The 15,884-nt window shown below is 43.9% G+C and overlaps 1 protein-coding gene across 5 annotated transcripts in view; it reads left to right on the top strand.

The window, feature by feature from the left end:
* rbm19 (RNA binding motif protein 19) overlaps positions 1 to 15,884 on the top strand; it is a 436,673-nt gene that overhangs the window by 342,310 nt on the left and 78,479 nt on the right. The window contains exon 25 of one of the 5 annotated variants that reach the window (XM_072496451.1): positions 14,029 to 14,371. The exons of the other annotated variants lie outside the window; for them this stretch is intronic. The gene's annotated coding sequence lies outside the window, so the exon portion shown is untranslated. Of the gene's footprint in view, positions 1 to 14,028; positions 14,372 to 15,884 lie in introns of those variants that run through there. 5 annotated transcript variants of the gene reach the window in all.

The raw sequence follows: 15,884 nt of genomic DNA, 5'->3' as shown, positions 1-15,884 counted from the left end.
AAGCAATGTTGTCAGGAGTGGGCAGAGGAAGAGTCGTTGGGCGGAGACGGTCGTACAAGGGGTCGAGAAAATCCAAGGCGTTGTTTCGGGGGCTAGGGTGGCTGATGGTGGGAAGGTTGCTAGGGATGGTAGTCAAATCCGGGAGGCTCTCTTCAAAGTCAAGTTCAAGGTTGAAACCTGTGAGTATGTGCGGAGTCGAGGGGAGAGTGTCGTCCTGAGGGAGGGGGGGGGCGGGTGGGAAAGAGTTGGAGCGGGCATCGGGCTGAATCGTCAGTGGGCAGATCGTCATCCTCTCCCATTACCAAGGCTAAGTGATGGGTACGCTATCTTGTACACAGAGGGGCTTACTTTGTCAGAGATTAAGTAGGGGCCTGTGAATTTAGGGGCTAGGAAAGAGTTGGGGTTGTACAACGAGATCATAACTTGCTGGTCGACTGTATACTCTATGGGGTGAACCTTTTTGTCAAAGCTGGCTTTACTCTGCGTTTTCCAAGTGCCTAGTCGGATAGCAGCAGTTAGTTGTGCCGCTTTACTGTTTTCTGTGACCTGTTAGACTGCTTTTTCGTCGGTGAGCGCGGTTACTGCGGGATTTGTCAAATCGAGCCCTAATAAATATTCAATGCCTTTCATGGGTCTCCCTGTCATAAGGGTGTGGGGGGGTGAAACCTGTGGAACTGGAAACTGTGTTCCTGATAATCATGAGAGCAAAGGGTAATACCGTGTCCCAAGTGGAATTGTTCTGCTGTACCGTTTTCCTAATGGTCCTTTTTAAAGTGCGGTTCATGCGCTCTACTATGCCGCTGGACTGGGGATGGTAGGCTATGTGGAAGTTTTGTTTGATACCGAAAATGGTCATAACATTTTGGCATTACTCTGCTGGTGAAGTGGGAACCTTGATCCGACTCAATGCTGCGTGGAAGACCCCAGCGTGTAAAGCTGTTGAGTCAAAATGTTTGCGGTGGCCTTTGCCGTGTTTGAACAGGGAATGCTTCGACCCATTTTGTAAATGTATCGATGACGACTAGCATGTACTTGAAGCCATTTCAGCAGGGGGGGGACCAATGTAATCAATTTGCAGATTTGTCCAGGGGCCTTCTACAGGTCGGGTGTGTTTTAATTGTCCCTTCTTTGCATAATGTTCTGGATTGTTCTGGGCGCAAATGAAGCAATTGTCTACATAATGTGTGACATCGCTTTTAAAATCGGGCCACCAGCACATGGGTCTTAAATGGACAATGGTTGTGTCTATTCCCTGATGTCCGTGTCCGTCATGGAATTGGTAGATTAACTGGTTTCTGTCTTGGGTGGGGCCACATAAATTCTGTCCTTTAACGTTATTCCGTCCTGTATTGTGAGAGTGTCCTTCCATTTATCATAGGGGCAGTGTAGGTGCCGTTCAGCATCTGTTTAAGGGAATCGTCGGGGGGGGAGAAATGTTGCCAGAAGTGACCAGTGCGTGATCCAGCTCTAGCTAAGGTGTCGGCCTTGCGATTCCCAGGGGGGAGGGAGGTGTGGTGATGGCTCTTTACATTAATGATGCCGTATGTGCGGCCGGTGGCTTTCTTAAGAATATGTTTCAGGAGAGGGGCGGATGGTAGGGACTTTCCGTTGGCGGATACAAAACCTCGAGATTCCCATAGGGGAAGGAATTCTGTTAGACTTGCAAACATACAAGCTGCCGGTGTGTATATCCGCAGGCGTTGGAAAGGAGTCTGGGTGGTCAATTACAGAAGCTATGGCTGCCAGTTCGGCTGCCTGTGAACCCAAGTGACCGGGGAATTTTAAAGATACCTCTTGTAGTGGGCGTCCCTGTGTGTCCTCCATGTAAATCCCGCATCCTGTCATTCTTACTCCATCCTCAACAGTGGAGGAGCCATCTACATAGATCTTTACTGTGTCCCCTGTGTCTTGGGAACTTTGTGTCTCACCGTTTACACGTGGTTGTAATGATTTTGGAACAAAGGGTCCTGTGGGGTGTGGCTGCAATTATCTGGCATTCGTGTGTGGTCCCTGCATATTGTAAACTGTCTGCTAAGAACATGTGGGTCTTGGTACATTTCACAGAAATATCCCTGCCTTGTAATAAGAGTTTCCAGCGAGCTGCTCTGATCTGGCGAACTGAACCATCCTTTAGTTTGCCGTCTAACAACAGTTGGGCATGGGCGTGCTTGGTTAATATCGTGACTGGCTTGAGGCCTGTAATGTAGGCAAAGTACTGGACTGCCCAAAAGACTGCAAGCATGTGTCGTTCACAGGCAGAAAATCCTTGTTCTACTGGGTCTAAAATTCTAGAGGCATAGGCTACGGTCCTAATCAGTCGTGGCGTTCCTGCAGGAGCACTGCTGAGAGGGTTCGGTCGGTGGTTGCTACTTCTATGGCGTAGGGCAAGGCGGGGACGGGAACTTGTAAAGCGGGAGCTGTACCTAGGGCGAGTTTTAAATTGCCTGTGGCGTCTGTGTGCTGGGGAAGCCAATTCCATGGGGTGTTCTTTTGCAGAAGCTCTGAGAGCGGGGCGGCCTTTATGGCAAAACCATCTATATAATTTCTGCAGTACCCCACTAAACGTAAAAATGAGCGGAGTGCACTTACATTATAGGGAAGGGGCAAGTTCACAATGGAGTCAATGCGTTTTTGTTCAATTTCATGTTTGCCGTGTGTAATAGTGGTGCCTAAATAAAGTACCTTTTCCCTCAATATCTGTGCCTTTTTGATGTTTACCTTACATCCGATGGACTGGAGCAGGGTTAGTAATTCGGCCAATAGTGCCACGTGCTCTTCCCTGGTGTCGGTTTGCAGGAGCAGGTCATCTACATACTGAATTAGGCATTCGGGGCGGGAGAATTTGGAAAGACCAGCAGCTAGCTGTCTGTGGAAAATGGAGGGGGAATTATGGAAGCCTTGGGGGAGACACGTCCACGTGTACTGTTGTCCTTGAAAATTGAATGCGAATTTGTACTGGCAAGCCCGATCTAGGGGAATGGACCAAAAACCATTACTGGTATCCAGCACGGTGAAATACTTTGCTTGCACTCCTTGCTTAAGCATGGTCGCGGAACTCGTGGCAACGGTGGGTGCTGTTAAAGGGGTAACTTTGTTTAGTTCGTGGTAGTCAATGATGAGTCGCCATGAACCGTCTGGTTTCATTACGGGCCAAATCGGGGCATTATTAGTGGAAGCTACGGGTCGAATCACTCCTTGTTTTAACAGACTTAATTACCTTTAAAATTTCTCCCTCCGCCTGCTGTGGAAATCCATACTGTTTCTGTTGTTTGGGGTTGGGACCTGAGATCATCATCGTACCTGGAATGTGCCCGCAGTCGTGCTTGTGTTGGGTAAACGCACCTTTGTGTGTGGCTAATACCCATTTAATGGTGTCGTCTGTGCTAATTGCCAAAGGGCTAAACCAATAGTCCCCTACTGAGCAAATCCTGTTTTCGTAATCTCCCACTGAGAGCGTGGCGGGGGCTCTAGATGTCATGGACATTCGCCAGACACACTTGTTTACGGGGTCGAAGGAGTGGTTATGTGAGTTCATAAAGTCTATGCCTAGGATGTGTTCCGCAGTCGGGGATAGGTCTTCTGGAACAACGGGGTGGGTAGTGGTTATGTTTCCTATTTGGACAGATTATAGGGGCTGTGATGTACCCCTCTTGCATGTGGCCTGTGAATCCACTGAGTGTCTGTGGTGGGCCAGGGTGTTTTTTGGAATAGGTTTGCGGAGTTTAGTGTGGTTCGGGATCCTCCTGTGTCCCAAAGAAAATCAACTGCTTGTCCCCGGACTGTGCCTGTGACTACCGGTCTTCCTACGGTCTCCAACATGGGTCTTCACAGACCCATGTTGGAGGCTATGGACACCGTCAATCTGAGGAGTTCTAAGCGAGGTTGTCTGAATGGGCGTTTACGTTATGCATGGGGCGAGCGTTGCCTTCTAGCTGTCGCGGCTGGCGATCGTGGTCTAGCCTATTGTTTCTGGTGGGGGGTTGGGCTGTTGGGGTCGTTGGTGGTGTGGGGGGTTTTGTCTGCAATCGCGGGCAAAACGTCCTACTTGTCCACAAGTGTAACATGGACCTCGTGGTGTGTGGGCTGGGGCTTGTGCTCTGGGGTACTGTTCTCGGTGGAAATGTTCCTCTCTTCTGCCCTCATTTATCCATGCGGGTTCCTGGCTAGTTCTGACTGGGTGCATTGTGGCTTCTACTGCGTTCTGGTCCATCTGATCCTGAAGTGACTGTTCTCATGCCCTGGATAGGCGTCAAAGTACCCAAATCTCATTATTCTTGGTACCTGCCAGGTCATAATTCGCGCAAGCCCTTTTACCTGCTTCAGTGGCATGTGAAACTAATGTACTGAATCACTTAGTGGTATCTTCCTCATCAAGGTGAGCACGGTCTAAGTTTCTGTATGCTGCCTTGAAATGTATCCAGAGGCGACCGGCAAAGGAGGTCGGATGTTCTCCTTTCTTTTGGCTGCATCTGTTCAAACCCTCTACCGGATCCCCTTTGTTGTATCCGATAGCATCTATTATTGCGGCCTTCATTTCCTCCAGGATTCCTCCTCCTACGTTTTGGGGGTCTGGCAAAGCTGACCTTACCGACTGGCTGAGGGTCATTACTATCAATTTAATTTCCTCCCTCTCATCTAATCCCTACATAACCTTTTGTTGCCGCACCTCCTCAAAGAAGCTGTGTGGGTCTGCGGACGGCTGAAATGGAGTAATTTTACTGCAAGCGTCCCTAAACTGAGTTACCGAAAGTGGGGTGATGTAGGTGATATCTAGACCTGCCTGATCCCTTAAACTTCTTTCCATGGTGACCGGATTCATGGGTGTCGGGGCAGCTGTGGGAATTGGTGTGACCTGTGCAGCCGGTGCCTTTTTGGGATGCATGGCGGCTACTTTTGAGTTTCTGTTCCTTTAACGTACATTTGCGGGCTTTCAGTTAACTCTTCCCAGTCTGCCATCTCTTCCTCATCTGTTTCATCTGTCCCGAAGGCACACACAAAACCATTCTGAACTGAAAGTAACGACTGGAGCTTATCTGTCTTCCGCTGGCATTCAACGTGGTCAATGGTGCTCTGTCTTTGTTCTTTAGTGGACTGGTGGAGCGTTCTTAAAGCTGCCTGTAAATCAGTGCATTTCTTTGTTAATTGGGTGACCTGGTGTTCAGTCTCCTCTCTTATCAAGACTGCTGTGTATCCTGATAGGCCTTGTCGTACTGGGTCTGAAAGCTGCTAAGGCGTACTATGCAAGACTGGTGGGCACGTTTAACATCGGCGATTTCCCTGTCTTTAGCGGCTAACTTCTCCCGGAGTTCCTCAATAATGTTCTCATTTTCTTTACTGTTTCCCTCATTCTCTTCTTCCTTCTCTGCTAACTGTCTGCGGAGCATCTCGACGACCTCCTCGGTGCCTCGCAACTGTGCCAAGCAGCACACTATTGTCATTGGCTTTCTAAACTTTGCTGCGTTTTTCTTATATATCTCACAAAGATTCTCCCACCAAGTCTGTCCTATCTTTCCTGGACCTGTCTCGGTGTTTGCACAAAAATTCGACCAAAGGGGGCCATCCTTTCCCCTTTAATTACTTTCTCAACACATCCTCCCATATGGGGCACTGCTCTGATTTATCAACTACTGTAACCTCGGATTCTCTATCATCTGCACTGCCATCTCTTCGCTACTTAAAATTTGGAACGGGGGGAATAAGGAGTCGATCGAACAATGGGTACGGCTTACGGCTATATTCCGGTTCACAATCCCTCTAGATTTGCAAGCAAATCTGACGAGTTTACCTTACCCTTCCATATTAGGTACGCATGCGGTTAGTGCACACTTCCGAAAATTGGTTATTTGACCGATATGAAACTTACAAAGTTGTGGTATCCCTCGGAATATAACAAAGTCACTTCTAATCGAGGTCCCATCTGGGTCGCCAATAAATGTTACCTTCTTTACTTTGGGGTGAACCACAAGCTGTTTCTTATAGCGACCAAATCACCACACAACCAATATGTTAGTTCAAAAACACAGTTTATTAATAACATAAGACTTGTATCTCAATGCAATAACACACGTGGCTCCATACTAAACTACACCTAACGACTAAGATGACCTTTACTTAACTTCGAGTGACCGGTACTGTGCGAGATAAGGCGTTTATCCGGGAGCACGTGGTCAGTTTGGAAGTGGTTGGGTTCCTCTCAGCTGGGCTCGTCCTTCAGGAATGGTCGCGGGTCCTTGAATTTGGTTGTTCTGCTGCAGTTGGTCGCACACAGGCCGGTCCCAAAAGAGATCGATCTCTCGTGCGCAGGGCTTTTTATCCTTCGTCTCTTTCGCACCCTTTTGGGCGGTCCTTACTCCAGGTCCAATGGATCGATAGGGTTTTCGATCACCCTCATTGATCTCAGCCAATTAGGGGGCAGATACCTCGATAGCTGGGCAGGCCCTAACTATCATTGTCCCAGGCACGTAGGCCTTTCCAAATAAGTGGGGGTGGCGCCGGTTAGTTTACTACTGTTGTAACTCCTTGATTCAAACTCTATTGTCCTGGGGGAAATGGTGATCGACTCTTAATGGATACAAGTTTCAGCCAAGTCTGGTTTCTTTGTGCAATACACAGAGGCTGTGTACCTGGCTGTGTCCCAAATTGACCACAATTCCCATGGTCCTTTGCATGTGGCCATTTTACATGGCTACATTGCTCAGTTGGCCATAAACAGAGATCAGCAAATGCTGCACCTTCTCAGCCCACTGTCTTTGTGTGCAACAAATGTGACAGGCATTGCCATGCCTGAGTGTTTCTGAAGCACATCAGGTGATAGTTAACACAGAGCTGACCACCAAGTTGCAAACCATAGACTCACAACTTGTAAAAGACTTACTTAAAACTTTTTTTGCATTTCCGACGAAAGGCCTTCTCAAGAAGCATTGGGCAAAATGTTATGGAGCCCAATGCACCAGGGAGAGAATTGTTGGAGGTATACATAGAAACATACATAGAAAATAGAAGCGGGAGTAGACCATTCGTCTGTTAGAGCTTGATCGTCATTCATTAAGATCATGGTGATCATCAAGTTCAATACCCAGGTCCTGCCTCTCCATTAGCCCCAAGAGCTATATCTAATTCCTTCTTGAAATTACACGTTTTGGCCTCTACTTTCTGTGGTAATGAATTCAACAGATTTACCACTCTCTGGATGAAGGAATTTCTCCTCTCCTCAGTCCTAAAAAGTTTACCCCTTATCCTCAAACTATGACCCCTAGTTCTGGACTCCCCCACCATCGGGAACATTCTTTCTGAATTCACCTTGTCTAATCCTATTAGAATTTTATACGTTTCTATGAGATCCCCTCTCACTTGTCTAAATTCCAAAGAATATAATCCTAACCGACTTAGTCTATCCTCATATGACAGTCCCGCCATCCCAGGAATCAGAATGGTAAACCTTGCTACACTCTTTCCATGGCAAGAACATCCTTCCTCAGATATGGACACCAAAACTGCACACAGTAATCCAGGTGTGGCCTCACCAATGCCCTAAACAATTGCAGTAAAATATACCTAATCCTATACTCAAATCCTCTCGCTATGAAAGCCAACATACCATTTGCCTTCTTTACTGTCTGTTGTACCTGTGCTTTTTCAGCGACTGATGCACGAGGACACCAAGGTCTAGCTGAGTATCCATCTCTCTCAATTTACACTCATTCGAATAATAATCTGCCTTCCTATTTTTTCTACCAAAGCAGATCATCTCACATTTATCCACACTATACTGCATCTGCCATGCATATGCCCAATCATTCAGCCTGGCCAAATCCCGCTGAAGCATCTCTTACATCCTCCTCACAGCTCACCTTCCACCCAACTTTGTGGTCATCTGAAAATTTGGAAATATTACATTTAGTTCCCTCGTCCAAATCATTAATATATAACATGAATAGTTGGGGTCCTAGCACAGATCCCTGTGGTATCCTACTAGTCACTTCCTGCCAATCGGAAAAAGATCCATTTATTCCAACTTTTTGCTTCCTGTCTGCTAACCAGCTTTTAATCCATCTCAAGACACTACCCGCAATCCCATACGCTTTAACTTTACATAGTCATCTGATATGTGCGACCTTGTCGAAAGCCTTCTGAAAGTCTAAATAAACCACACACCCCGGTTCGCCCTGGTCAACTCGACTAGTTACATCTTCAAAGAATTCCAGTAGATTGTCCAGTAAGATTTCCCTTTCATAAATCCATGCTGACTTTGTCTGATTACACCACTGCTTTCCCAAGACTATACTATGAAATCCTTGATAATGGACTCCAGCAACTTCCCTACTACCGATGTTAGGCTCACTGGCCTATCGTTCCCTGTTTTCTCTCTACCTCCCCCTATGAATAGCAGGGTTATATTAGCTACCCACCACTCTGTAGGAACGATTCCAAAGTCTACAGAATTTTGGAAAATGACCACCAATGGATTTACTATTTCTAGGGCCACTTCCTTAAGTGGGATGAAGATTATCAGGCCCTGAAGATTTATCCGCGTTCAGTCCCATGAATTTCCCCAAAACCATTTCTTTACGAACATTAAGTTCCTTTAGCTCCTCACAAAACTTGTTTCTCTCATAACTTCCAGCAGATTATTCATGTCTTTGTGAAGACAGAAGCAAAGTACAAATTTAGTTACTCAGCCATTTCTTTGTTGCGTGTTATGAACCCCCCTCCCCCCCCCCCCCCCCCCCCTTCTGACTATTCTGCCTACGTTCGTTTTTAACAATCTTTTTCTATTTACATACCTATAGAAACTTTTACAATCAGTTTTTTTATGTCCCCTGCTAGTTTACTTTCATATTATATTTTTCCCTTCATAATCAATCCCTTGGTCCACCTTTGCTGAATGTTGAATTGTTCACAATCCTCAGACTTTTTCTTGCTAATTTGTATGTACTCCTCTCCTTTGAATTTAATGCTAACCCATTTCACTTGTAAGCCATGGTTTGGCCACAGTTCCCTTTCTACTCTTGCATCAAATAGGAATAAACAACCTTTGGAGTTCACCTATTCATTCCTTGAATGCCTGCCAGTACCTGTCTTCTATCCTTCCTTTCAGTATTGTTTCCCAGTAGCCAACTCATACCACCATAGTTACCTTTATTGAGGTTCAGGACTCTGGTCTCAGAATCAACTACCTTACTATACACCTTGATAAAGAATTATATCATATTATGGTCACTCGTTCACAAGTGTTCTCTCATTACTAGATTACCAACTAATCCTTTCTCATTGCACAACACCCAGTCCAAGATGGCCTATTCCCTTGTTGGTTCCTCAACATATTGGTCCAGAAAATCATCCCGTAGACACTCCGGAAATTCCTCCTCATTGTTCTGTGACTAATTTGACTCGCCCAATCTATATACAGAGGGCGGCATGGTAGCACAGTGGGTAGCACTGTTGCTTCACTGCTCCAGGATCCCAAGTTCGATTCCCGGCTTGGGTCACTGTCTATGTAGAGTCTGCATGTTCTCCCTGTGTCTGCATGGGTTTCCTCCGGGTGCTTCGGTTTCCTCCCACAAGTCCCGAAAGACGTGCTGTTAGGTAAATTGGACATTCTGAATTCTCCCCCTGTGTACCTGAACATGCGCCGAAATGTACAGACCACCAAACTGCAGTGGTAATGTTGGGATGAAATCAGAGATACGTGTGATAAAGGAACATCTGTGATTATGGGTGACTAATAATATAATAATAATATAATCTTTATTGTCACAAGTAGGCTTACATTAACACTGCAATGAAGTTACATGGGGCTTTTGTTGATGATGCAGGGAGTGAATGTTTGTGGATGAGGTGATAACCAAGTGTTATGGGTGAGGCGTTTTCAGAACCCCAAAATGTATCATGGAGTTCAACCAACCTCTCCCTTTAATGGATTTGTTGCTTTTCCTAGCACACGCCATTTTCCCTAGGTGTAGGATTACAATTATGGACACGTGAGTTTTTTTAAACACAAAACACTGTTTATTCCTTGAACTCAACTTAACATCTTAAATAAACATTGGATCTCTTAATACCCCTTACTTCAAAGATGACTCAGAAAATATTGCAACAGTAAAAAAACTCCTTAAAATGTTCCTTCAAACGTCCAAGAGACTTAACACCTTTAAACAGTATCACATCAGGTTAAAGGATATATATATTTTCTGTAGAATGGCAGAGATATATATGCTTGGTTGACTTCAACTCCAGCACCTTGCTTTCTTCCTGCAGCTCCCTGGACACCCACAGACACACACAAACTGCGTTTTCCAACTGGCTTTCTCCTTTTAACCAGCTCACAGCAAAACAGCCAGGCACTTTTAAACTGCTCTCAGCAAAACCAACCAGGCACTTTTGAAACTGCAAAATGGCTGAACTGAGCTGAGCCCCACCCACTCTCTGACAGCACTGTTTTCTTAAAGGTACATTGCTTAAACATCCATGTCTTAAAGGTACCCTCACATGACACAAGTGATCTGCTTTGTCTTGGATGGTGTTGAGTTTCTGTGGTTGGAGCTGCACTCATCCAAGCAAGTGGAGAGTATTCCATCACACTCCTGACTTGTGCCTTGTAGATGGCTTGGGGATTCAGGAGGTGAGCTATTGCTGCAGGATTCCTAGCCTCTGATGTGCTCTTTATTTACATGGTCCAGTTCAGTTTCTGGTCAATGGCAACCTCCAGGATATTGATATTCAATGAGGGTAATGCTATTGAATGTCATGGGCGATGGTCATAGCCTGGCACTCTTGTGGTGTGAATGTTCCTTGCCACTTGTCAGCCCAATCCTGGATATTGTCCACGTCCTGCTGCATTTGGACATGGATTGCTTCTGTACCTGAGAAGTTGCGAATGATGCTGAACATTGTGCAGTCATTAGCGAAGATCCCCACTCCTGACCTTATGATGGAAGGAAGATCATTGATGAAACGGCTGAAGGTTTGGGCCCAGGACACTGCCCTCCAGAACTCCTGCAGTGATGTTCTGGAATTGAGACATCCAACCACAGCAATCTCCCTATTTGTCAGGTATGACTCCAACCAGTGGAGGGTTCTGCTATTTTCTGTTTTATATGGCACAACCATTTTCCTTTGTCCTAGGTATTCCTGCAGTCAGTTGAAAGTTTCCCCCATGCACCCCCATCCCAACCAATTTTCCAATTCCCATTGATTTCAATATTACCAGGACTCATTGATGCCACATTGAAAAGAAAACTTATATTTACATAATGCCATTCATAACCTCGGGACATTTAAAGCATTCAATGCCATTGAAGTTGTAATAAGTCCACAGAGGCAGAGGTCCCTTCACCAGAATCCATTTTATTAACAAAACCAACAGCAGTAGAACCATGTGCATTCAGCTTGCTGTCTACACTGGGAGTGCAGAGGATCTGACACTCCATGTTATATACAAAGAAGAGGTTCCCTGAATAGCCCACTAATCAAGTAACTCGTATTGCAATTGGCCAATCTCAAAGGCATGGTCAAAGTTATTACAGAAGTACATTGTAGTCATTGTTGTAGAGTCAGAATGTGGTCCCCAATTTTTCACAGCAAGCTCCAAAAACAGCTTTGTGATCATAACCAAATAGCCTGTTTTGTGATGTTGATTGACCAGCAACATTGGCCAGAACACCGGGGATAATTCTCCTGCTCTTCCTCGAAATAGTGGCAGAACTTTTATGTCCACACGAGAGGGAATATGTGGCCTTGGTCTTGCGTCTCATTCAAAGTTTATGCCTCAGACAGTGCAGCATTCCCTTAGTATACTGCATTGAGTGTCAGCCTTGATTTCTGTGCAAAACCTGGGTTTGAGCCCACTTGCTGACTCATAGACGAGAGTACTGACAACTGAACCACAGCTGACCAATGCTGTTGATAGCAAGGGCAGTCATTCTTGCCTCGCTTCTGGCATTTGTCTATTTTTGGACCAAGGTTGTAATACAGTGTGGAGGCAAATGGTCCAGGGAAAGCCAAAGTTGAACATTCGTGTGCAGGTTATTGGTGAATAAATGCTACTTCATAGCATTGTCGATAACGACCTCTATTGGGGCTGTAAATTGCACATTGAATTTTGTTTTTTTATAGATGGAACATACCTGAACACGCCTCCACTTTGTCATGTAGAAGCCAGTGTTGTAGCACTACTGGAACAACTAGGATCCAAAGGCAGCTAATTCTGAAACACAAGTATTCAACACTGCAGCCAAAACTGCAGTCAGAGTCCACAGCCTTTGCTATATCCACTGAGCTCTGGTTCTTAACGTTGCATGGACCAAATAAAATTGGCTAAAGACTGGCACTGAGTGATATTCGGGACCTCAGGAGGAGACCACAATGGATTTGCCGCTGGGCTGGAGATGGTTACAAATGCCTGTATGGTGGAGATGCATAGAGTCCATCAGTCATCTAGTATGGCACATGAAAATGGTAGATAATAAGGTTACCAAAAAAAGAAAACTTTCAGAAACTTTACCCCAGAATAAATCAACATCATAGTGTGGAATTGTGTCAGAAAACTAAGTAGAAGCATTCTGTATGAACAAGAATTTGTGCACATAAGTCACCAAAAGTCAAAATAACTCATTTTCATGTTGTAGGATCTTTCCAGTTAATGTTTTTATATACAAGCTTCTTGATTTTGACTCAGCTCACTGATCATTGAATATATAGGTGGCTTATGAATCCATGAATTTGCTATAGCAAAGCTTATGAGACACTAGCAAGACAGTTCTAACATGTATGAGCAGTGGTTCCAAAAGAAAAACTGTTTCCTCTCCGTAAAATTTATAAAATGATCAAGCAGTAGATGGATAGAAAATGTGTGCAGGGAAGTTGAGTGACTTGGTTCATGCAATAATGTAACTATCTCAAGCATGTATTGATAGCACGTTGAGGAAGAAACCTGTAGTGATTTTGCCTTTTTGTTTTGTAGTTAGTCTGCTTAGTTTGTAATCTAGCAAGTATTTCTCATTTCTCTAGCGGCATTTGTCCATTGCAAACTTGGGTGAAGTGGAAAGTCAATGCTGACTTTGAAGCATGCCAGGTGATTGTAAGAGCGCATTAGGAAATCACAAATCAGTAAATCTTTGCAGGCACAAAGAAATGTAATAGTACTCAATGAGTTTAAGGAGCTTATGCAAAATGCTTGAAAAAGTAGTGCCATCATTGCCCTCTGCAGCAAGCAGAAAATTCTGGACTAAAGGGGATTGACTTAGTATCTGTTCTGCAAACAAACCTGCTTTGTGACCAATACTGAACCAGCATTGACAAAGTCACCTGTGACATCTTATGCAAGTGCAGCTCACTGTTTCTAGCAATCCTTGATCTCTGCTGCTTTCAACACTGCCCACTGTATGTCCTGCACCATCCATTTCCACAGTAGCCTTCAGTCACTTTCTCTCCTGTGCATCGCAAAATGGTAATCTTCATACTATTTCACCTCCTGTACACGATCAGCAGTGTTGTGCCCTAGGGCTTCCTTTCCAGTCAGTTTATTTCCTGCTTAACATCCACCTCTACAAAAATATTTGAACTTCTTTCTACATGAAGGGTACCATGTACATGCAAGTGGAATTTGTTGACAGCTGAAACCAGTTAATTGGGCTGCAGGAGTAAAAATGATGCTGTTTCATTAAGTAGCTTTTATCCACACCTATTCAAGTACATCCATAATTGATCAGTTTTGAGGAAATGCAAATCCTTAAGAGCTAGTGCCAAGAGATTGAGAAAACTGAGGAAGCCTTTAAAAGTGAAACAGCTTCCACCTTTTTCTCTCTCCCAATATCAAGAGTGGGAACATGTCTGAGGGGGTTACCAAGCTTTCCCAGGAAATTCCTCTTCTAATTGTTTGTGTTGGCAACAAACGGTACCAGACCATATAATTGCACATTACAATATTTTTCTATCTTTATTGATTTCTAAATATTTGTGGATTAAGGAACTTGCAGCTTCTGCATGATACCTTACTTGAACATATTCATTTTATTCCACATGTTAAAGGTCTAGCACAGTGTTCTTCAAACGTTTTTTCCGGGGATCCATTTTTACCAACCAGCCAACCTTCGGGACCCAACCCGGCCGATCTTCGTGACCCACGCTGATGACCTGCGCGACCCACCATTTTCTCCTACCTTGTTTGCTGCTGACAAAAATGGAGGAAATGGTTTTGGGTCCCTTTGGCCCTCGTACACACTCCTCCAATGGAACCTGTTGGATGAAGGTGAACCCTTCCGGTGTTGGAAAGTATGGAGTCTCCATCTGTCCAAAGTTCTGCATTTTTTTTCCTGTAAAATGCTATCAAATAAATCCTCCCCCGAACTTGTAAAGAAAAATGAAATTAATAAAATAAATGAAAAAAATAAAAATTAAATGAATTAAATAAATGAATAAAAAAAACCTGAACTTGTAAATGAAAAGCTGCGACTGTTTTTTTTTAAAAAAAGCGTCCACACTGCGCATGCGCACCGATGATCGGGCACGCATGCGCAATGCGGCCGTATTTGTTTTACTTGATCGCGGCCATTTTGAAGGCCGCTTGCAGCCGGCGTTATTAACAGCCGGCTGATGCGCACAGATTTGCGCGATCGGGAGCGCCGCGCAACTGACGGCTCCGTGACCCTCCCGTCACCCGCCCGCAACCCACCCGCCGGTCGCGCCCCCGAGTTTGACAATGCCTGGTCTAGCAGTATGGTATTTATTATCTTTTGGAGTAGATAGAAAACATGTTAATATTCCATGAAATTTTCTGTGTAATATTCCAGTTAAGGGATATTATTTAGTACCCTTTCTCTACTACTCCACTGGAGACATGCATAATGCTGCAGGTTTAAATTCCTAGAAGACTACTCGTGGAGATGCTTTATTGGTGTCAGCACAAATTAAATATAAGTGCTGGAAGAAAACCTGCATCATAACTTTAACTTTGACTAATTACATTTAAGAAGCTTAAATATTCACTATAATGCAATGAAAATTAAATTACTTTTCACAAGTAAAATGATGTGACTATTGACCGACATTCTAGCTCACATTTTTCCTGTAAAAATTTGTGCAGTGAAGCAAGGTCAAGGAAGGAACTCCGCAAAAAAAATTCTGCGAGTACTAAAGAAAGTTGTGAAAGAGTTAATTTGACCTTTGAATTTGTTAGGCAAGTGATGTTTCTTAGAATGTGGAGCATATGTGAAGTTAGGTTTATTAATAGTAGGTGATGTTGCTCAACTTGCGACACCTATGTTTTATTACTTTTGTACTTAATGAAGATATTTTTTAAATTTATCTAATATATTGCAACTTGAGTTACTGAATTGAGAGTAATTTTCTCATTTACCATAAAATAACATTAGAAACGGGAATTGGATGGGCTTTTAAAGCAATTTTCTTAAACCTATTAGCGATAGATTGTACAGATGTTTGTGAACACCAAGTCTGTTTGCACCTTCAATGTTTAAGAAATTGCTGGTTTCAAAGGTGTAGGATCCTCCACATACACTTAATTCACTGCTGCATATTAAAAAAAATATCTGTTCATTATTCACTGGCTCTGGCTCTTGCTCATACTTGGACATTTTCATAGATAATACAGAGTAATTATTCATTCATGACAAATGATTCTCTGCATATTTAAAAGGAATGGTGAAAATACACCTACAAAAGTGAGGCAATTAAAAAAGAGATGTGAGAATTCATGAATTATTTTGCATTTTAAGTTATACTGAACAAGCTGTATATGTTTGAGTAAATGATTCAACTCTACTGGAAAATGCATTTTAGGTTACAGAATTTTGAAAGGCGATAGTATAGTTAATTTAAATTTGTCAAAATTTAAGCAACTATAAACTTTGGCTCTTAAGTTTTTA

Source organism: Scyliorhinus torazame, chromosome 1 (genome assembly GCF_047496885.1).
Source record: "Scyliorhinus torazame isolate Kashiwa2021f chromosome 1, sScyTor2.1, whole genome shotgun sequence".
In the NCBI taxonomy this organism is placed as follows: Eukaryota; Metazoa; Chordata; class Chondrichthyes; order Carcharhiniformes; family Scyliorhinidae; genus Scyliorhinus; species Scyliorhinus torazame.
The sequence above is the reverse complement of the archived record's forward strand: the minus strand, read 5'-3'. Positions and strand labels throughout refer to the sequence as shown.